The following is a 21563-nucleotide window of genomic DNA, read 5'->3' as shown; positions in this document are numbered from 1 at the left end:
TCTGCTTATCATTTACAGTGTCTAGACACATTGATGTACAAAGGTGTGTAAATCACAGAAAGGAAAAAGCGATGGGTATTTTCGAATACTCTGGCGTTACATTACGTAAATGTTCCAGCCAACAGAGTGACTGGGAGCGCCACTTTTTACTTGTCCGTCGCGCTGATTTCGCTGGGCCATTAAAAGCTGAGTGGGGCGATGCTCACTTTAAACAGAGAAACGCTTTAGTCGCGCTTTTACCTCTCGCTGCAAGTGTGACAGCGCGTCTTGGAATCTTCCATGCCAACTGCGTATGCACAGTAAGTCCTCTCTGCAAATTCCCTGTCCATTACGGAAAAGAAGCACTAAAGATATTAGATTATGGTATCTTATTCCCGATGGTTACTCATTTTAAAATTCACTAATAAACTGAGAGAACTTGTCTGATCACGTGATAGAAGAAGAAATAGGAGTCAGTAGGATAGAGACAGAGAATCCAGTATTAGAATAAGAATTTAAGAAAGCTTTGGATGACTTTAAATCAAATATGCTAAAAGGGATGGATAATATCCCACCAGAATATCTAAATAATTGGCGGAAATGGCAACAAAACGACTGGTCACGCTGGTGTGTAGAATGTATGAGACTGGCGATATACCTTCAGTCTTACGGACAAACATCACCCACACAGTTCCGAAGGCAGCAAGAGCCAACAAGTGCGATAATTATTGCACAATCAACAGCCCAGGAATACGAGTTGCTGACAAAAATAATACATAGAAGGATCAAAAGAAAATTGAGGATCTGCAGGCTGACCATCAATTTGGCTTGATAGAAAGGTAAAGGCACCAGAGAGACAGTTTTCACTTTGCGGTTGATAATGGACGCAAGACTGAAAAAAAAAAAAAAAAAACAGACACATTCATAGCATTTGTCGAAGTAGAAAAACCGTTTGATGGTGTAAAATGGTGCAGGATGTTCGAAATTCTGAGAAAAATAGAGGTAAGCTATAGGAAAAGACAGGTAATATGAAACATGTAAAAGACCCAAGATTGAGCAATAAGAGTGGAAGACCAATAACGAAGTGCTCGGATTAAAACGTGTGTTCAAATAGTTCAAATGCGTCTAAGCACTCTGGGACTTAACATCTGAGGTCATCAGACCCGTAGACTTAGAACTATTTAAAGTTAACTAACCTAAGGACATCACACACACCCATGCCCGAGGCAGGATTCGAACCTGCAACCACAGCAGCAGCGCGATTTCGAGCTGAAGACCCTAGAAACTCTCGGCCACAACGGCCCGCAGAAAGTGCGTAAAACAAGGATATAGTCCATAGGGATTTAGTCTTTCGCCTGTACTGTTCAGTCCGTACATTGATAAGGCAATCACAAAAATAAAAGGAAGGTTCAAGACTTAAATTAAAATTCAAGATGAAAAGCTACCGTAGAACTACCTCATTCCCTACCTTACCATTCCCTCATGTCTTAGCAGATGTCCTATCATCCTGTCCCTTCTCCTTATCAGTGTTTTCCACATATTCCTTTCCTCTCCGATTCTGCGTAGAACCTCCTCATTCCTTATCTTATCAGTCCACCTAATTTTCAACATTCGTCTATAGCACCACATCTCAAATGCTTCGATTCTCTTCTGTTCCGGTTTTCCCACAGTCCATGTTTCACCACCATTACAATGCTGTACTCCAGACGTACATCCTCAGAAATTTCTTCCTCAAATTAAGGCCGGCATTTGATATTAGTAGACTTCTCTTGGCCAGAAATGACTTTTTTGCCATAGCGAGTCTGCTTTTGATGTCCTCCTTGCTCCGTCCGTCATTGGTTATTTTACTGCCTAGGTAGCAAAATTCCTTAACTTCACTGACTTCGTGACCATCAATCCGGATGTTAAGTTTCTCGCTGTTCTCATTTCTACTACTTTTCATTACCTTCGTCTTTCTCCGATTTACTCTCAAACCATACTGTCTACTCATTAGACTGTTCATTCCGTTCAGCAAATCATTTAATTCTTCTTCATTTTCACTCAGGATAGCAATGTCATCAGCGAATCGTATCATTGATATCCTTTCACTTTGTATTTTAATTCCACTCCTGAACCTTTCTTTTATTTCCATAATTGCTTCCTCGATGTACAGATTGAAGAGTAGGGGCGAAAGGCTACAGCCTTGTCTTACACCCTTCTTAATACGAGCACTTCATTCTTGATCGTCCACTCTTGGTTGTTGTACATATTGTATATGACCCGTCTCTCCCTATAGCTTACCCCTACTTACCGTTTTATATTGTCGAACGCTTTTTCCAGGTCGACAAATCCTATGAACGTGTCTTGATTTTTCTTTAGCCTTGCTTCCATTATTAGCCGTAAATTCAGAATTACCTCTCTCGTGCCTTTACTTTTCCTAAAGCCAAACTGATCGTCACCTAGCGCATTCTCAATTTTCTTTTCCATTCTTCTGTATATTATTCTTGTAAGCAGCTTCGATGCATAAGCTTTTAAGCTTATTGTGCGATAATTCTCGCACTTGTCAGCTCTTGCCGTCTTCGGAATTGTGTGGATGATGCTTTTCCGAAAGTCAGATGGTATGTCGCCAGACTCATATATTCTACACACCAACGTGAATAGTCGTTTTGTTGCCACTTCCCCTAATGATTTTAGAAATTCTGATGGAATGTTATCTATCCCTTCTGCCTTATTTGACCGTAAGTCCACCAAAGCTCTTTTAAATTCCGATTCTTATACTGGATCCCCAAACTCTTCTAAATCGACTCCTGTTTCTTCTTCTATCACATCAGACAAACCTTCACCCTCATAGAGGCTTTCAATGTATTCTTTCCACCTATCTGCTCTCTCCTCTGCATTTAACAGTGGAATTCCCGTTGCACTCTTAATGTTACCACCGTTGCTTTTAATGTCACCAAAGGTTGTTTTGACTTTCCTGTATGCTGAGTCTGTCCTTCCGACAATCATATCTATCTCGATGTCTTCACATTTTTCCTGCAGCCATTTCGTCTTAGCTTCCCTGCACTTCCTATTTATTTCATTCCTCAGCGACTTGTATTTCTGCATTCCAGATTTTCCCGGAACATGTTTGTACTTCCTCCTTCCATCAATCAACTGAAGTATTTCTTCTGTTACCCATGGTTTCTTCGCAGCTACCTTCTTTGTACGTATGTTTTCCTTCCCAAATTCTGTGATGGCCCTTTTTAGAGATGTCCATTCCTCTTCAACTGTGCTGCCTACTGCGCAATTCCTTATTGCTGTATCTATAGCGTTAGAGAACTTCAAACGTATCTCGTCATTCCTTAGAACTTCCGTATCCCACTTCTTTGCGTATTGATTCTTCCTGACTAATCTCTTGAACTTCAGCCTACTCTTCATCACAACTATATTGTGATCTGAGTCTATATCTGCTCCTGGGTATGCCTTACAAACCAGTATCTGATTTCGGAATCTCTGACCATGATGTAATCTAATTGAAATCTTCCCGTATCTCCCGGCCTTTTCCAAGTATACCTCCTCCTTTTTTGATTCTTGAACAGAGTATTCGCTATTACTAGCTAAAACTTGTTACAGAACTCAATCAGCCCTTCTCCTACCTCATTTCTTGTCCCAGGCCCATATTCTACTGAAATTTTTTCTCTCCTCTTTCCGCTACAGCTACATTCCAATCTCCCATGACTATTAGATTTTAATGTTTCTTTACATACTGTATTGCCCCTTCAATATCCTCATACACTTTCTCTATCTCTGTATCTTCAGCTTGCGACGTCGGCATGTATACCTGAACTATCGTTGTTGGTGTTGGTCTGCTGTCGATTCTGATTAGAACAACCCGGTCACTGAACTGTTCACAGTATCACACCCTCTTCCCTACATTCCTATTCATAACGAATCCTACACCTGTTATACCATTTTCTGCTGCTGTTGATATTACCCGATACTCATCTGACCAGAAATCCTTGTCTTCCTTCCACTTCACTTCACTGACCCCTACTATATCTAGATTGAACCTTTCCATTTCCCTTTTAAGATTTTCTAGTTTCCCTTCCACGTTTAAGCTTCTGATATTCCACGCCCCGACTCGTAGAACATTATCCTTTCGTTGATTATTCAATCTTTTCTCATGGTAACCTCCCCCTTGGCAGTCCCCTCCCGGAGATTCGAATGGGGGACTATTCCGGAATCTTTTGCCAATGGAGAGATCATCATGACACTTCTTCAACTACAGACCACATGTCCTGTGGATACACGTTACGTGTCTTTAATGCAGTGGTTTCCATTGCCTTCTGCATCCTCATGTCGTTGATCATTGCTGATTCTTCCGCCTTTAGGGGCAATTTCCATCCCCTAGGACAAGAGAGTGCCCTGAACCTCTATTCGCTCCTCCGCCCTCTTTGAAAAGGCCGTTGGCGGAATGAGGCTGATTTCTTATGCCGGAAGTCTTCGGCCGCCAATGCTGATTTTTCATCAAAATTTAAGCAGTGGCGGGGATCGAACCCGGGACCGAAGACGTTTTGATTATGACTGGCAAAAACGCAGAACTGCAGTATTGTAGGCTTCACTAAACTCTTGTTGGACTATTGTGGGTATGGACGAATCTGGACAACAAGAACCGAATGCAAGATAGCTAATATGTGATTACTACTGTAGTGAAAAAACTGTACACACAAAAGGTTAGATAACTCAGTTTCGAGCCAACTGAAAAAAAATGGCTGCAGCATCACTTTCATTTTCGTATTTTGTTTACCCTCGTTACCTTAGAGGTGAAGGTTAACATTATGTGGTATGTAATATCATAAGTATATAACGCGTAAACGTATTCCTCTCTAACTCTCGGTACGTTTGCTAAAAATACTTGATAAAAGTGACCGTAGCACTGTACAGAATTTTCTGATTTTTTGTGATAGAGCATATTTTCACAACCAAGAATGCACAAGTTCAATTAAATAGCAGTACCCAATAAACATCTACAGAGACACAATGTTTTGGGAATTACTATTTTCCAGTGGAACATTTTGTACTTTTTAAACGTCGCATTATCTAGCAACAAAAGCAAACGTCATGGGTTTCTGAATAAGGTTTTATTAGTTAATGGACTGTAAGAAAACAAGTACGAGGCACCACGAAGCAGTTATCGGTAAGCGATGAAATTCAGTAGTTATGATGTACATGTGCAGACAAACAAATGATTACAATATCAGAAAAATTGCATGATTTATTCAAGAGAAAGAGCTTCACAAATTGAGCAAGTCAATAACGCGTTAATTCGGCTTTGGCCCTTATGGAAGCACTGACTGCCAAAGTTGTCAGATGTACTTGTAAAAGTTATTGCGCCAGATTCTTCAAACTGGCGCGTTAGATCTTAAAAATCCCGATCTAGTTGGAGGGTCTGCCCATAACGATCCAAACGTTCTCAATTGGAAAGAGATCCGGTGCGCTTTCTGACCAAGGTACGGTTTGGCAAATACTAAGATACCTTCGCCGTGTGCCTGTGGGCATTACCCTGAAGAGATGTAACCCAGGGTTGGCTTGCCACGAGGGACAACAAACTTAGGCGTAAAATATCCGCTACCTACCGTTGTGCTGTAAGGGTGACGCGTATGACACTCTAAGGCGTCCTGCTACGAAAAGAAATGGCACCCCTAAGGATCAGTCCTGTTTGTCGATTCATACGGCAACCGACAGTCAGCTTTCTATTCCACCGTTGTCTGGGACACGTCTCCTGTTTGGAATCTCACTGACTGGAGTAGTATTGACTTCAGTGATGACTGCTGCTTCGAACGGAGCCCCAATTACCAGCGAAGACTTGCATGGAAATGTCCTGGACAACGGTGGGATACCGCCGTACGACACGCCAGCCATGAATGATAGTCTAGCGTGCCATTTCTTCTCATACCTGGACCACTATGTTTGTCATAGGCGGCACCCTTCAGCACAGCTGTACGCCAACGATATTCTACACCCCATTTTGTTGCTCTTCGTAGCAAGCCATCCTGGACTCAGACTACAGCACGATAATACCTTCCCGCACACGACGAGAGTTCCTACTGTTTGTCTCCGTGCTTTCCAAACGCTATCTTGGCCAGCAAGTTCCTCGGATCTCTCCGCAACTGAGAACGTTTGGAGCATTGTAGGCAGCGCACTTTAGGGATTTCGAAGATCTAAAGCGGCAATTTGACAGAATTTAGCACGATAACCCTTACGAAGACAATATGTACCAACTCTGTCAGTTAGTGCCAGAGATGGACCACGCGTTATTGACTTGCTCAGTTAGTGAAGTTCCTTCACTTGAGTAAATCAGCCAGTTCTTCTGAAACTGTACTCACTTGCTTGTCTGCACATATATATCGTACACCGATTTCGGGCCATTCGGATAATTCCTTAGTGGTATGTTTTTTTTTTTTCCTTTCTTTTGTTTCTTTACAAATCATATGAAAATTTTTATCAGAAAATTACAAACTCACAAAAATTAGGGAGTTCATACGTGTCACATGTAGACAAACTATTTTCAGATACAAGTCCGATTACTAGACACAACGGAACATTATCCGAGCGTTCCATAACAAAATTTATTACGTATACGGACAGTTCATCCACTCCCGGAATCGAGAATCCCAATGATTTTTGCTTGTTATCGACAATAATATTGGCAAGAAATCGATGTCACGGATCCCAAGACTTTCCAGAATGTTTTAATTTCAAGTTTAAAGTCTGATAACAAATAACAAAAGAAATGGACTTTTCGCGTAATGTATGATAAATTAACAATTTTTCCGATATTTTCCGTTTAAGTGTACAGTGAAACCGTTCTTCTTGCCAAATTCAATGATTCTACATCAAGGGAAAGCAACCTTCAGGCTTTAATGAGTGAGTTTACTAATATTTAAATATGTGACATAAGACACCGTATATTTTTATTGCACTGATTTAGAAGCGAAACATTTTTACATCAGCTATGAACTATAGATCTTAGTGTGTGACATAATTTCAACTTGATAGGTCTGCCCCTTCCTGAGAGAAAATGTCTCAACAAAGGGACAGATCAGCAGCTTGCTAACAAATAACAAGAAACAAATTTATTGTGTGATGTAATAACAAGCTATCTGCTTTCCGATTTTTTCCTTTGGTTGCAGTGTGAAACATTGCTTCTTACCAAATTTCATGAGACTAGGTCAACAGAAAGTACCCTTTAGTTTTTGAAGAGTGTGTCTGCGAATATCAAAATGTGTTACCCTAAACGGCCGTATCTTTGGATTTTATTGACTTAGATAATTCACATTTACAGGGGAGCGTAGACCTTAATATGTGACATAAATTTCGCGAGAAAGAGGCTTTTGAACAGTTGGACGGACAGACAGAGGGATGGACAACAAAGTGATCCTATAAGGATTCCGTTTTCACCGACTGAGTTACGGAACCCCAAAAATGATTTATATACTGCACAGTTGTAAGCTGTGTTACAGAAAAATAACTAACCAGTTTCTTTATGACAGCGAAAATATCACTGATATCGAAGGGAAGGAAGACATATTGCCATTTAACTCCCCGTCGGCGACGAGGTCATTAGGAATGGAGCATATGCTCCATTTAGGCGAGGATGGGAACGGATATCGGCCTTCTCCTTTCGAAGGAACCATACCGTGATCCGCCTTCGGTTATTTTTTAAAAAATCGCGGAAAATTCGATGTGCTGTCCTCACTGTTACGACTGCAGTCTCTTGAAGCTCCGCCACATCGCACGGTCACCGCTGAAGATACATGGTTTTTTTTTTCACTTAAATCGCAGACATTTATCCGGAAATGGAGGTGGGGGAGAGAAGACTCTAAAATCTGTCAACGCACGATAGAGCAGAGAGGGCTGTGAGAAAAAGTCAGCCTATTGAATTCTGACCGGACCTTCCTCCAGGACAACGAGACAACAGCGGCAGCTATGTGAAATGGACATAGGCGCCGCGCCATACTAGACGCGGTCCAGTCGAAGAGTAGCTTCAAGGCTAGTCATTTCGCTTGTACTGTGTAGTATTGACTATACTGAAGGAACTAGATTATTTCGTATGTCCCCATTTGCTTGCGACACATCTGCTCATTTTGCAACAAAATCATTAATACGATTTGTTTGAATGTTGTCTAGCGACCCGAGAAAGCAGGCTTCCTAGACACCCCATACTTGACGACAAGACTGGATTTAACATGGAATAAAAAGAGTCAACAGCTGCGGATGGTAGTAGTCAAAAGCCCTTGACGTAGGTTTCAACCCGTATAAATGGGCGTTCTTCAGAAGTATTATTGCCTATAAATAAGTATATACAGATAAATGCAACATTCAAAAAATTAGGATATTATGAAAACACAACATACGTACAGTGGGGGTTATTTCATTATGCAATAAAAATAAGTCCACTTGTTATCGTAAATGCAACCTGAATGACTACGTGCAAAATACGGTAGACTGCCCGAATGGCCACGTTCTTAACGTGGGCACTGATACGTCCGAAAGATTTTAATTATTAAAATAAGTCACACCTTACATTTACATCATGATAATGATGTGTCGCCAACAGGCTTAGTAACAATTAAAATTGACAATCATAGAAACAGTCGTCTGGCTTTGTCATACATAAGATAATATACATGTTAGATGTGGCGGCTGTGATCAGTAATGCATAAACATTCAACTGAAGGAGCAGCATTCATGTGTGAACAGGAAGCTGAGAAAACTGCGCCTAGATGATTCTTGGGTCTACAGCCGGAGCAAACAGCTGGTGTCACAGTACCACATGCTAAGAACGAAACAGTTTTGTAAAAATACCAAAAGTTGTTACAATAGGACAACTAGGATTATGAAAATAACATGAAAAGTGACGTAATCGTAGAGAGATGTATAACGTTCTATTGGGAACGTTTATGAAAATTTTGGAATTCAAGAAACGGTATAGTAGCACGATGTTCAAAAATGTTCATATGTGTGTGAAATCTTATGGGACTTAACTGATAAGGTCATCAGTCCCTAAGCTTACACACTACTTAACCTAAATTATCCTAAGGACACACACACACACACACCCATGCCCGAGGGAGGACTCGAACCTCCGCCGGGATCAGCCGTACAGTCCGTGACTGCAGCGCCCTAGACCGTACGGCTAATCCCACGCTGCTAGCCCGATGTAATAATTATGTTAACTCGAGCACAGGAAGAAAACCATCGAAGAAAGTAATATATCCCCGTCATGTGCCTAATTCGAGATACAATCATACAAACTGTCAACAGGTTTCCGTACTATCGTGTTCTGCTTGGCAGATGACATTTCAATCGATATACAACCACGTCAACGAAGACGTCAGGCAACTATCAAACGGGCTAGGGCAGTTCCACAAACGCTGTGTACACAGTCGCAGTCGCTGCCGTATGGCATAGGGACGACGCTTATCAGACTTGCAGCAGAGGGCCTCAGGAAGAATGGAAGCAGGACAGTCCCAAACTGAAGCGGCGCGATAGCTTAATGTGAATCGTTCTGTTGTTTTTCGAATGTGGTGACAGTTTATAGAGACCGAAACTGTATACGGAGGACCACGTGTAACATCAGAGGAAGGAACGTTAACCGGTTGTAAGTTCACGACAGCACCGCCTTAGTACTGCACCGCAACTAGTGTTTCACTTCGCAGCATCCACTGGAAGTGTTGTATCGAGGCAAACGATGCACAGAAGCCTACAACAGATGGTGGTGGTTAGTGTTTAACGTCCCATCGACAACGAGGTCGTTAGAGACGGAGCGCAAGCTCGGGTTAGGGAAGGATTGGGAAGGAAATCGGCCGTGCCCTTTCAAAGGAACCATCCCGGCATCTGCCTGAAACGATTTAGGGAAATCACGGAAAACCTAAATCAGGATGGCTGGAGACGGGATTGAACCGTCGCCCTCCCGAATGCGAGTCCAGTGTGCTAACCACTGCGCCACCTCGCTCGCCTACAATAGAGTGGCCTTTATTTTCGGAGACCTGCTGTCTGTGTACCTCTGACGCTTCTTCACAGAGTCTTAACATGCCACTTAGATGATTGAACAGCGGGCAAATTTTCTTTTCACAGATGAGTCCAGATTTGGTCTGAAGAGTGATTTTTTTATGGCTTCACATCTGGAGGGAATGTGGAACCGCTTTCAGGACACAGACATTGTGGAAAGAGACCGATATCGAGGAGGATCCCTAATGGTGTGGGCAGCGATTATGTTGACCGATCGAACAGCTCTTTATGAAAGTGTACGGGTGAATCGGCAAGGTTCAACTGCTGTCAGATATCGTGATGAGATCTTGGGACCTCAGGCGTGGTTGTTGCGTGGTACTTCGTACTGATGTTCGATAATGCTCGATTTCATACAACACGGGCGGTTGATGTTTTCTTGGAAACGGACGTGGTTCAAACGGCTCTAAGCACAATGAAACTTAACATCTGAGGCCATCAGTCCCCTAGACTTAGAACTACTTAAACCTAACTACCCTAAGGACATCACACACATCCGTGCCCGAGGCAGGATTCGAACCTGCGACAGTAGCAGCAGCGCGGCTCCGGACTGAAGCATCAAACCTGCTCGGCCACAGAAGTTGCACGCATGGCGTGTCTTGCTCGCTCTCCCGATTTAAATCACATACAGCAAATGTGATATGCACTAGGTAGACGGGGTGCATCACGTCAGCTTCCACCAACCACTTCCCAACTCTTGTGAGCAGCTCTGCAGCAAGAATGGGCGTTATTGCCTGAAAATGAGATTGATGACATCATTCACAGCATGGTCCGTCATTGTCAGGTATGTATCGCTGCCAGAAGTGGTCACACTCCATATTGAGCACATTAATGAGTTACCAGATGTGGGAGCAAATCCGTTAAGCTGCAGAACCTTTGTGTCTGTCATTATGCATGTTCCAGTAGTTTACGTTCTGTCTTCTTTACACTGTTCCTGTTTCACTACCACCTGCTTATACTGTTTTATTGCAAAATAAATGCAACCTAGCAAAATTCCCGTTTGTTTCTTTAATTTTGGACTCCAGTGTATTCTGATAATCAGTCTTTTTCCCGAAGTCAACGTTTCTACTATTAGCCTTCTTCGTTTCGAATAAATGTTATTAGATTTCAGGTTCCATCAAAAACATCGTACAAATAAAAATATGAAAGTTTTATTTAACACCTATTATACTGTAGACCATTTGTGGCAACTGTCTGGTCCAATAAAGGAAACTGGTCCGCTTGATTGGGAAGATGACACGTTTTATTTTTCAAGTAGTTCATTAACAGTGAATATTTATGACTTTTTTTAAAAGATAAACTTCAAGTCACACTCAAAATAAAATATTCATTGCAGCATTTGAAGATTTCAGTGCACATTTTCTCACGGGGGCCCATCAACAGCTAAATTTCCCCATTAAATGTATTCAGTTACCTGGTATTAAAAAGTGTGTACAAGGTAACTTGCAGTGTGCTAGTGACAGTGTTTATCAGGTCTAGGGCTGGGATCACGACGTTGTACCAGGTCCGTAGACTGTTCCCGACTTGAAAATGATGGAAAGGGTTACCTGTCGCAATATCGGGTGTTTGAGACGATTTTACAAGCAGGCATTCCAGTGGACTGTGGAAAAATTGTAGCGTTTGTACCAAGCAGAGTGTGACAATTGCTCGCGATGTGCAGGCACGCTAATGCCTCGGCCGCCTGCTCGCAGCGTACTTCACCCCAGGCACTAAGGCGCATACGACCGCCAAGGACGTCGCTCTGCGGCTGACTACCAGCGGGGAATTAATTGCAACGCTTCTTCTTGCCGCTCAGCTCTCCCTGCAGAGATGTGGTAACCACGCTGTTCGCATTCCTTCTCGTCCGCCTAGATTCGACTCGTGGGATCGTGTTGCAGATGCTGATGCCCTCTTGACTGGGCTTGGAGTCATGGTGGGGGATGCCATTGGGTACGCAGTACGATCAGCTTTCTTTCCTATAGCCCGTGATTTGGACAGCATGCGATAAGCTTCTGATTTATTAAGGCCGGTCGCTGTGCCCTATCCTCAAGGTGTCTATAACACCTTTCAACAAGATATCGCAAGCTAGCAATTGGTTATGCTGTCCTGACCTACGTCGATGCAGAAGTAGTTCCGCCAGTTGCTCTGGCTTCGAAATTTTTTTACGTGACAAAATTAGTAAGGAGATGTGACAATATAATAGTCGCCGTTACTCGGTCATGTGGAGCTGTCACTAGCTGTTATCCGGAATGTGACAACATAATAGTCGCCGTTACTCGGTCATCTGGAGCTGTCACTAGCTGTTATCCGGAATGCTTACACATTTTAAACATCGTTACTGCATCAGGAAGACACTCTTAAGAGAGACTATGAGCAGCTCATCAGGAAATGGTTAGAACAGTGCGGACCGAACAGCCATCCAGCTGTTGGCCAGTGGAGTGCACTCACCCCTTGCGAGGCCAGTTGAGGAGCTACCTGACTGGGAAGTAGCGTCTCCGGTCACGAAAACTGACAATGGCCGCGAGGGCGGTGTGCTGGCCACATACCCTCTCATATCTGCTCCAGTGACGCCTATCGCCTGAGAACGACCAGGCGGCCGGTCGGTAAAGTTGTACCTCCCCTGTCCTGACGGAGAATTTAGTAAATGACATACATTTTCTTGCTAAATAATGTCTGTAAACCAAAAAGAAAGACGGAACAAAACAAAAGAAACACAAAAGGACACCTTCTGCTTGGTCATAGCGAATACAGTAATTTTGTAACGTCTGGCTCGACAACAGATTGGCCGCTCGGGATTAGCCGAGCGGTCTAGGACGCTGCAGTTATGGACTGTGCGGCTGATCCCGGCGGAGGTTCGATTCCTCCCTCGGGCATGGGTCTGTGTGTTTGTCCTTAGGATAATTTAGGTTAATTAGTGTGTAAGCATAGGGACTGATGACCTTAGCAGTTAAGTCCCATAAGATTTCACATACATTTGAACATTTTTTGAACAACAGATCACATTTACGAAAGGTTCGATACTGTGCAGCAATGTATACACCTGCCCGCTATCGGCGAGTGTAGGGTCGACTGTCTCAACCGCTGCACGTGCGGCGAGGTACGTCATCTGTAGGTGCCACATGTTCAACATTTGTCGTCCACTTTTGGGGTATTTCCCATTTGCGGCCTCATATATCGTATGTCAAATACTTGTTGCAGTGGCGACTACGTGACTTCAGGTGTTTTTAAACATTAATGAGAATCACTCTTATTTAGCAACTCAAAGAACCTATTCTGTCTATAAAGGAACTACATATCGGAATAAAGCATTCCATATCCATCGCTTCTTTATAGGGATACAAAGGTAACTACATCGATCTGAAGGTGATTAAGTGTAATCGAAACCAGTCATGACGTAAAAAATGTGCTCTATTCAGAAGTAAAAACAAACGATACAAAAAAAATATTAACGAAATTATTGAATTCTCTTGCGAGAAATACGACGGTAATATTGAAGTACACTATTGTCCATTAAAATTGCAACACCAAGAAGAAATGCAGATGATAAACGGGTATTCAGTGGACAAATATATTATACTAGAAGTGACATGCGATTACATTTGCACGCAATCTGTGTGCATAGATCCTGAGAAATCAGTACCCAGAACAACCACCTCTCGACGTAATAACGGCCTTGGACAGAGCTTGGATGGCGTGTACAGGTACTGCTGCCCAAGCAGCTTCAACACGATACCACAGTTCATCAAGAGTAGTGATAGGCGTATTGCGACGAGCCAGTTGCTCGGCCACCATTGACCAGACGGTTTCAATTGGTGAGAGATCTGGAGAATGTGCTGTTGGCCAGCACAGGACCTGCAACATGCGGTCGTGCATTGTCCTGCTGAAATGTAAGGTTTCGCAGGGATCGAATGAAGGGTAGAGCCACGGGTCGTAACACATCTGAAATGTAACGTCCACTTTTCAAAGTGCCGTCAATGCGAACAAGAGGTGACGGAGACGCGTAACCTATGGCACCCCATGCCATCACGCTGGGTGATACGCTAGTATGGCGATGACGAATACACGCTTCCAATGTGCATTCACCGCGATGTCACCAAACACGGATGCGACCATCACGAACCTTGATTCATCCGAAAAAATGTTTTGCCATTCGTGCACCCAGGTTCGTCGTTGAGTGCACCATCGCAGGCGCTCCTGTCTGTGATGCAGCGTCAAGGGTAACCGCAGCCATGGTCTCCGACCTGACAGTCCATGCTGCTGCAAACGTCGTCGAACTGTCCGTGCAGATGGTTTTTGTCTTCCAAACTTCCCCATCTGTTGACTCAGGATGCCGGTCATCTCGACTGCTAGTGATACGAGGCCGTTGGGATCCAGCACGGCGTTCCTTATTACCCTCCTGAACCCACCGATTCCATATTCTGCTAACAGTCATTAAATCTCGACCAACGCGAGCAGCAATATCGCGATACGATTTACCGCAATCGCGATAGGCTACAATCCGACCTTTATCAAAGTCGGAAACGTGATGGTACGCATTTCTCCTCCTTACACGAGGCATCACAACAACGTTTCTCCAGGCAACGCCGGCGAACTACTGTTTGTGTAAGAGGAGTGGGTTGAAAACTTTCCTCATGTGAGCACGTTGAAGGTGTCGCCACGGGCACCAGCCCTGTGCGAATGTTCTGAAAAGCTAATCATTTGCATATCACAGCATCTTCTTCTTGTCGGTTAAATTTCGCGTCTGTAGCAGGTCATCTTCATGGTGTAGGAATTTTAATGGGCAGTAGTGTAAAATTTCGTTATGCACTATTCTTACTGGTGTTGTCCGCAGCTCGTGGTCGTGCTGTAGCGTTCTCGCTTCCCACGCCCGGGTTTCCGGGTTCGATTCCCGGCGGGTCAGGGATTTTCTCTGCCTCGTGATGACTGGGTGTTGTGTGCTGTCCTTAGGTTAGCTAGTTTTAAGTATTTCTAATTTCTAGGGGACTAATGACCATAGATGTTAAGTCCCATAGTGCTCAGAGCCATTTGAGCCTTACTGGTGTTGTAATTTTGACGATAAGCTGTGCAAATATATGCTGTACCTTGATCTGTGGCTTTTATGACTCCTTTTTCAGAAAAGATGTTCAGAAAAGATGGTCGCGGATGTACACTCATGTTCAGAAAAAAACTGAACATTTTGAAAGACAAGAGATAGGAGCTCATATTGACAGGACATGCACACTAGTATGTTCAAAAAGGTTCAAATGGCTCTCAGTACTATGCGACTTAACATGAGAGGTCATCAGCCCCCTAGAACTTAGGACTACTTAAACCTAACTAACTTAAGGACATGACACACATCCATGCCCGAGGCAGGATTCGAACCTGCGACCGTAGCAGCAGCGCGGTTCCGGACTGTAACGCCTAGAACCTCTTGGCCACAATACCGGCACTAGTATGTTCTGCAGAAATGAACAGCACTTCACTCATCTCGATCAGCATGTGTCCTGTTGCCTAGTAGGCACGTGGTACGCCATGGGCCCTGATAATTTGTTCCAAGCGTGATGGCATCGACGCGTATAAGGTGCCGACGGCGTCCATGCTGAATTCACCTGATTCCAAAGTTCGTCACAGCACTGCACCCGTCATTTTACCACACCCACACATTTTCGGTTGGCGACAACACTGGTGATCTGGCGGGCCAGCGCAAAAGTCTGACATCGTTTGACACCAAGAAGACACGTATTCGTACAGTATCATGTGATCGATCATTGTCTAGCTGAAAATGGCAGCTGGAGTGTTGTGCAGAAAGGGTATGGCTACGGGTCGCAGGATGTCATTCACGTAGGTTACACTGGTCACAGTGCCCTGGAGACATACCAAAAGTGATTTCCGGTTGTACACAACAGCACCCTATACCATAAGGCCTTGGTTCAAATGGCTCTGAGCACTATGGGACTTAACAGCCGTGGTCATCACTCCCCTAGAACTTAGAACTACTTAAACCTAACTAACCTAAGGACATCACACACATCCATGCCCGAGGCAGGATTCGAACCTGCGACCGTAGCAGTCGCTCGGTTCCGGACTGCGCGCCTAGTATAAGGCCTTGAGATGGCGCTGTATGTCTTGTACGAACGCAGTCACTTTGGTGTCGCTCCCCCTGTCTGCGGCGAACCAAAATGCGGTCTTCATTTTCAAACAAACGGAACCTGGATTGGTCCGAAAACACTATCTGATGCCATTCCTGTCCCCAGTGACGTCGTTCCATACACCATTGCCATCTAGCACGTTTCTGCGCATTTGTCAAAGCAGGCGGAGAAGTGGATAACGCGCACGTAACCCATGCCGTAATAAACGGGTCCAGACTGTCACACCTGATAGTGTACGAAGTGTTACAATGTTCCACTGTTCCACCAGCGCCGAGGAGGACGCAGATCTGTCCTTCAATGCCATTCGGATGAGGTGTCGATTTGCTCGGGGTGTGGTCTGGGTGCTGCGACCTGACCCATCTCGTCGTGTTTACGGCTTTCTGCGAACCATTCTGCTCACAGTTGCACTGCCGAAACACTTCGTCCCACACGAACAGCAATATCAGGGATGGGTGCATCGCACTCTCTCATGCCAATAACGCGACCTCTTTCAAACTCACTGATTTGACGGTACGGTTCGTGCATACGCGTGAGAGGCATCCTACACGTCTACTCAAGCCACATTGATCCATTAACTTCAGTTTATAGCGATAACGACAGTCGCAGGCACATTTTTACCGGTAGATACAGGCTCCTTGGTAGATGCCATTTTCCTTGACTTCCGGAAGGAGTTCGATACAGTTCCGCACTGTCGCCTGATAAACAAAATAAGAGCCTACGGAATATCAGACCAGCTGTGTGGCTGGATTGAAGAGTTTTTAACAAACAGAACACAGCATGTTGCTCTCAATGGAGAAACGTCTACAGACGTTATAGTAACCTCTGGCACAACACAAGGGAGTGTTAGCCGGCCAGTGTGGCATAGCGGTTCTAGACGCTTCAGTCTGGAACTGCCCGAGCGCTACGGTCGTAGGTTCGAATCGTGCCTAAGGCATGAATGTGTGTGATGTGCTTAGGTTAGTTACGTTTAAGTAGTTCTAAGTTCTAGGCGACTGATGACCTCAGGTGTTAAGTCCTATAGTGCTCAGAGCAATTTATTGGGAGTGTTATGGGACCATTGCTTTTCACAATATATATAAATGACCTAGTAGTCAGTGTCGGAAGTTCCAAGCGGCTTCTTGCGGATGATGCTGTAGTATACAGAGAAGTTGCAGCATTAGAAAATTGTAGCGAAATGCAGGAAGATCTGCAGCGGATAGGCACTTGCTGCAGGGAGTGGCAACTGACCCTTAACATAGACAAATGTGATGTATTGCGAATACATAGAAAGAAAGATCATTTATTGTATGGTTTTATGATAGTGGGACAAGTTACTGCTGTGAAATATCTGAGAATATGCGTATGAAACGATTTGAAATGGAATGATCATATAAAATTAATTCTTGGTAAGGTGGGTGCCAGGCTGAGATTCATTGGGAGAGTCATTAGAAAAAGTAGTCCATCAACAAAGGCGGTGGCTTACAAAACACTCGTTCGACCTATACTTGAGTACTACTCATCAGTGTGAGATGTATACCAGGTCGGGTTGACGGAGGAGTTAGAGAAGATCGAAAGAAGAGCGGCGCGTTTCGTCACAGGGTTATTTGCTAAGGGTGATAGCGTTACGGAGATGTTTAGCAAACTCAAGTGGCAGATTCTGCAAGAGAGGCGCCCTGCATCGCGGTGTAGTCTGCTGTCCAGGTTTCGAGAAGGTGCGTTTCTGGATGAGGTATCGAATATATTGCTTCCCCCTGCTTATACCTCCGAAGGAGATCACGGATGAAAAATTTGAGAAATTCGAGCGCACACGGAGGCTTTCCGGCAGTCGTTCTTCCCACGAACCATACACGACTGGAACAGGAAAGGGAGTTAATGACAGTGGCACGTGAAGTGCCCTCCGCCACACACCGTTGGGTGCCTTGCGAAGTATAAATGTAGATGCATATGTAGACTGTGTTGCGTCGCAATGTCGATGTTGACCTTGAGCACGCGGGCCGAAGTGGTTCAAAAGATAATCATTTTTGCAAAACATATTAGTGTATATATCCTGTGAATAAGGACGCCATATTTCTAGTCGTTCAAGATGTTCTATGTTTTTCTGAACATGGTTGTAATAAATGCAAGACTTTTATGGGGAACTAGCTGTTATACAAACTGACTGCCCAGTATGGCATCGCTCTCTCGAAGGACGTAGTTTACTGCGTAAGTATGTGTTCTGCATGTTGCGTGAGTATGTGTGTGTTTGCGTGTGTGGGTGCGTGTGTGTCTGTGTGCGATTGCGTGTGTGAGCGTGGACTGCATATCAAGTAAAAAACGGTATATCATCAACTAAGGATTATAGCTTCAGCAAGACGAAGAAATATATGCAAAAAAAATTGAAATATGTCAGTAATGTGAGAAAATTACGTTCAAAAAAGTCGTTTAAACAGCAAAAAGTCGATGAAGTGGCTACATAAGCAAGAGCCGAAAAGCTGAGTAATTTTCTGTACTTTCTAACGTGAGGACTGTGCATAAGCCGCTAATTTTCCGTGCTTTACCCTCCATTTGTACTGATCCGTGAAGAAACCGGTTGGCTCTGTGTGTGGCTCCGCGCGTGCTCCCTGTCTACAGTTATGGGGAGGAGGTGAGGATTGCAGCGCAGCAACACGTACAGGCAACTCACAAAAGAGAGTAGCAAATCTCGTTTCAGGAATTCGTTAGCAAAAGCGTGCGAAATTGCATCGCACGTGTCGCCTACCGATAATGCAGGCATTGTTCGCCGTAAAATGACGGGATAATTATGCGGATCTTCGCCGAAATGGACACACGTCCCGAGTCATGTCTATATTTAGCTCGGAAAGCAGGACCTGTTGCAGGCATGCTACGCTTACTGACGGTTCATCACTAGCAGCTGTCGATGTCGAGGAATATGTAAAAATGGTGGACGCTTACGAGAGTGCAAAATTCAAGTTCCTCTGTTCAGTGGGAGCTCTAACAAAATATGTTTCTACTGTGTGGCTTTGTGTTCCATGTAGAAATAAATTAATAATAGAAATCAAGAAGGTTGTGAGTCTCAGATACCAGATAAAGCCGACAGCAGCGTTATCCTGCGGAAAGTGGCTATTTTCTGTGCAGAAGCGCCAACCCACCGCAGAACTTATTCTGAAGTACACTTACCTCATGTCTTGATTTATGTGGCGCCAACTATTTCTGTCAATGCCTATAAAAATACAAAAGTGAATCTTATTTCTAACCAGAAATATGAAAATAAATTAAACAATCAGCCAAAAATTTAGCGAGAAGGCGATCCAAAGACTTTATACTGAAACTGGGCATCTATATATAAAGCACATTGACTTGCGAATCTAAGTAACAGTATATTATTTGTTCAACCCACAGAAATTTATTTCAAGACGTTAAAAATAGTTCAAATGGATCTGAGCACTATGGGACTTAACTTCTGAGGTCATCAGTCCCCTAGAACTTAGAACTACTTAAACCTAACTATTTTATTACATTGAGTAATTACTAAATAATTTTTCTCACAGCTAAAGATTTGATCAAGTTGCTAAAGTACTCCAAGTTAACGTCGTGTTAAAGTGTTGTCTGTAAGTTGTGTAAGTCTCACTAAATCACAGTTCATACAACAGATTCCTTAAAACTATTGATTAAGATGGAAGCAGTTATCTTCAGCCAAATGATCATTAAAACCACCGAATATCAGCCGCGGACAACACTGACGTATGTTACTTGAAACAATATTCTTCGCAACTCGTGCGTAATTAATTTCGGCTCCATACATCAGCTAGAAAAGTTTGTTACAACGATCGTGGAAATGGAAGAGAATGTAGATGAAGATAAAATGGGAGATACAATACTGCGTGAAGAGTTTGACAGAGCAGTGAAAGACCTGAGTCGAAACAAGACCCCGGGCGTAGACAACATTCCATTGGAACTACTGGCGGCCTTGGAAGAGCCAGTCCTGACAAAACTCTACCATCTGATGAGCAAGATGTATGAGACAGGCGAAACACCCTCAGATTTCAAGAAGAATATAATAATTCCAAACCCAAAGAAATCAGGTGTTGACAGATGTGAAAATTACCGAACAATCAGTTTAATAAGCCACAGCTTTACAGACGAATGGAACACGTGGGGCAATACTGGCCTTACGACTTATCTTAGAAGAAAGATTAAGGAAAGGCAAACCTACTTTTCTAGCATTTGTAGACTTAGAGAAAGCTTTTGACAATGTTGACTGGAACACTCTCTTTCAAATTCTGTAGGTGGCAGGGGTAAACTACAGGGAGCGAAAGGCTATTTACAATTTGTACAGAAACCAGATGGCAGTTGTAAGAGTCGAGGGACATGAAAGGGAAGCAGTGATTGGGAAGGGAGTGAGACAGGGTTGTAGCCTCTCCCCGATGTTATTCAATCTGTATATTGAGCAAGCAATAAAGGAAACAAAAGAAAAGTTCGGAGTAGATATTAAAATCCGTGGAGCAGAAATAAAAACTTTGAGGTTCGCCGATAACATTGTAATTCTGTCAGAGACAGCAAAGGACTTGGAACAGCAGTTGAACGGAATGGACAGTGTCTTGAAAGGAGGATATAAGATGAACATCAACAAAAGCAAAACAAGGATAATGGAATGTAGTAGAATTAAATGTGGTGATGCTGAGGGAGTTAGATTAGGAAATGAGACACTTAAAGTAGTAAAGGAGTTTTGCTATTTGGTGAGCAAAATAACTGATGATGGTCGAAGTAGAGAGGATATAAAAAGTTGACTGGAAAGCGTCTCTGAAGAAGAGAAATTTGTTAACATCGAGTATAGATTTAAGTGTCAGGAAGTTGTTTCTTAAAGTATTTGTATGGAGTGTAGCCATGTATGGAAGTGAAACATGGACGATAAATAGTTTGCAAAAGAAGAGAATAGCTCTTCGAAATGTGGTGCTACAGAAGTATGCTGAAGGTTAGATGGGTAGATCACATAACCAATGAGGAGGTATTGAATAGGATTGGGGAGAAGAGAAGTTTGTGACACAACTTGACTAGAAGAAGGGACCGGTTGGTAGGACCTGTTCTGAGGTATCAAGGGATCACATTTTTAGCATTGGAGGGCAGCGCGGAGGGTAAAAATCGTAGAGGGAGACCAAGAGATGAGTACACTTAGCAGATTCAGAAGGATGTAGGTTGCAGTAGGTATTGGGAGATGAAGCAGCTTGCACAAGATAGAGTAGCATGGAGAGCTGCATCAAACCAGTCTCAGGACAACAACAACCTAAGGACATCACACACATTCATGCCCGAGGCAGAATACGAACCTGCGAACGTAGTGGTCGCGCAGATCCAGACTGTAGCGCCTAGAACCGCTCGGCCTCCCCGGCCGGCTCAAGAACTTACTTTGTAAAATAAGAAACAAATCACGCAATTAAATTCGAGTACCTCTGTTCACTGGGAGTTCTAAAATAATTGTTTCTAGTATGT

This window comes from Schistocerca gregaria, chromosome 1 (genome assembly GCF_023897955.1).
Source record: "Schistocerca gregaria isolate iqSchGreg1 chromosome 1, iqSchGreg1.2, whole genome shotgun sequence".
Classification (NCBI taxonomy): Eukaryota; Metazoa; Arthropoda; class Insecta; order Orthoptera; family Acrididae; genus Schistocerca; species Schistocerca gregaria.
Note: the sequence above shows the minus strand (reverse complement) of the source record.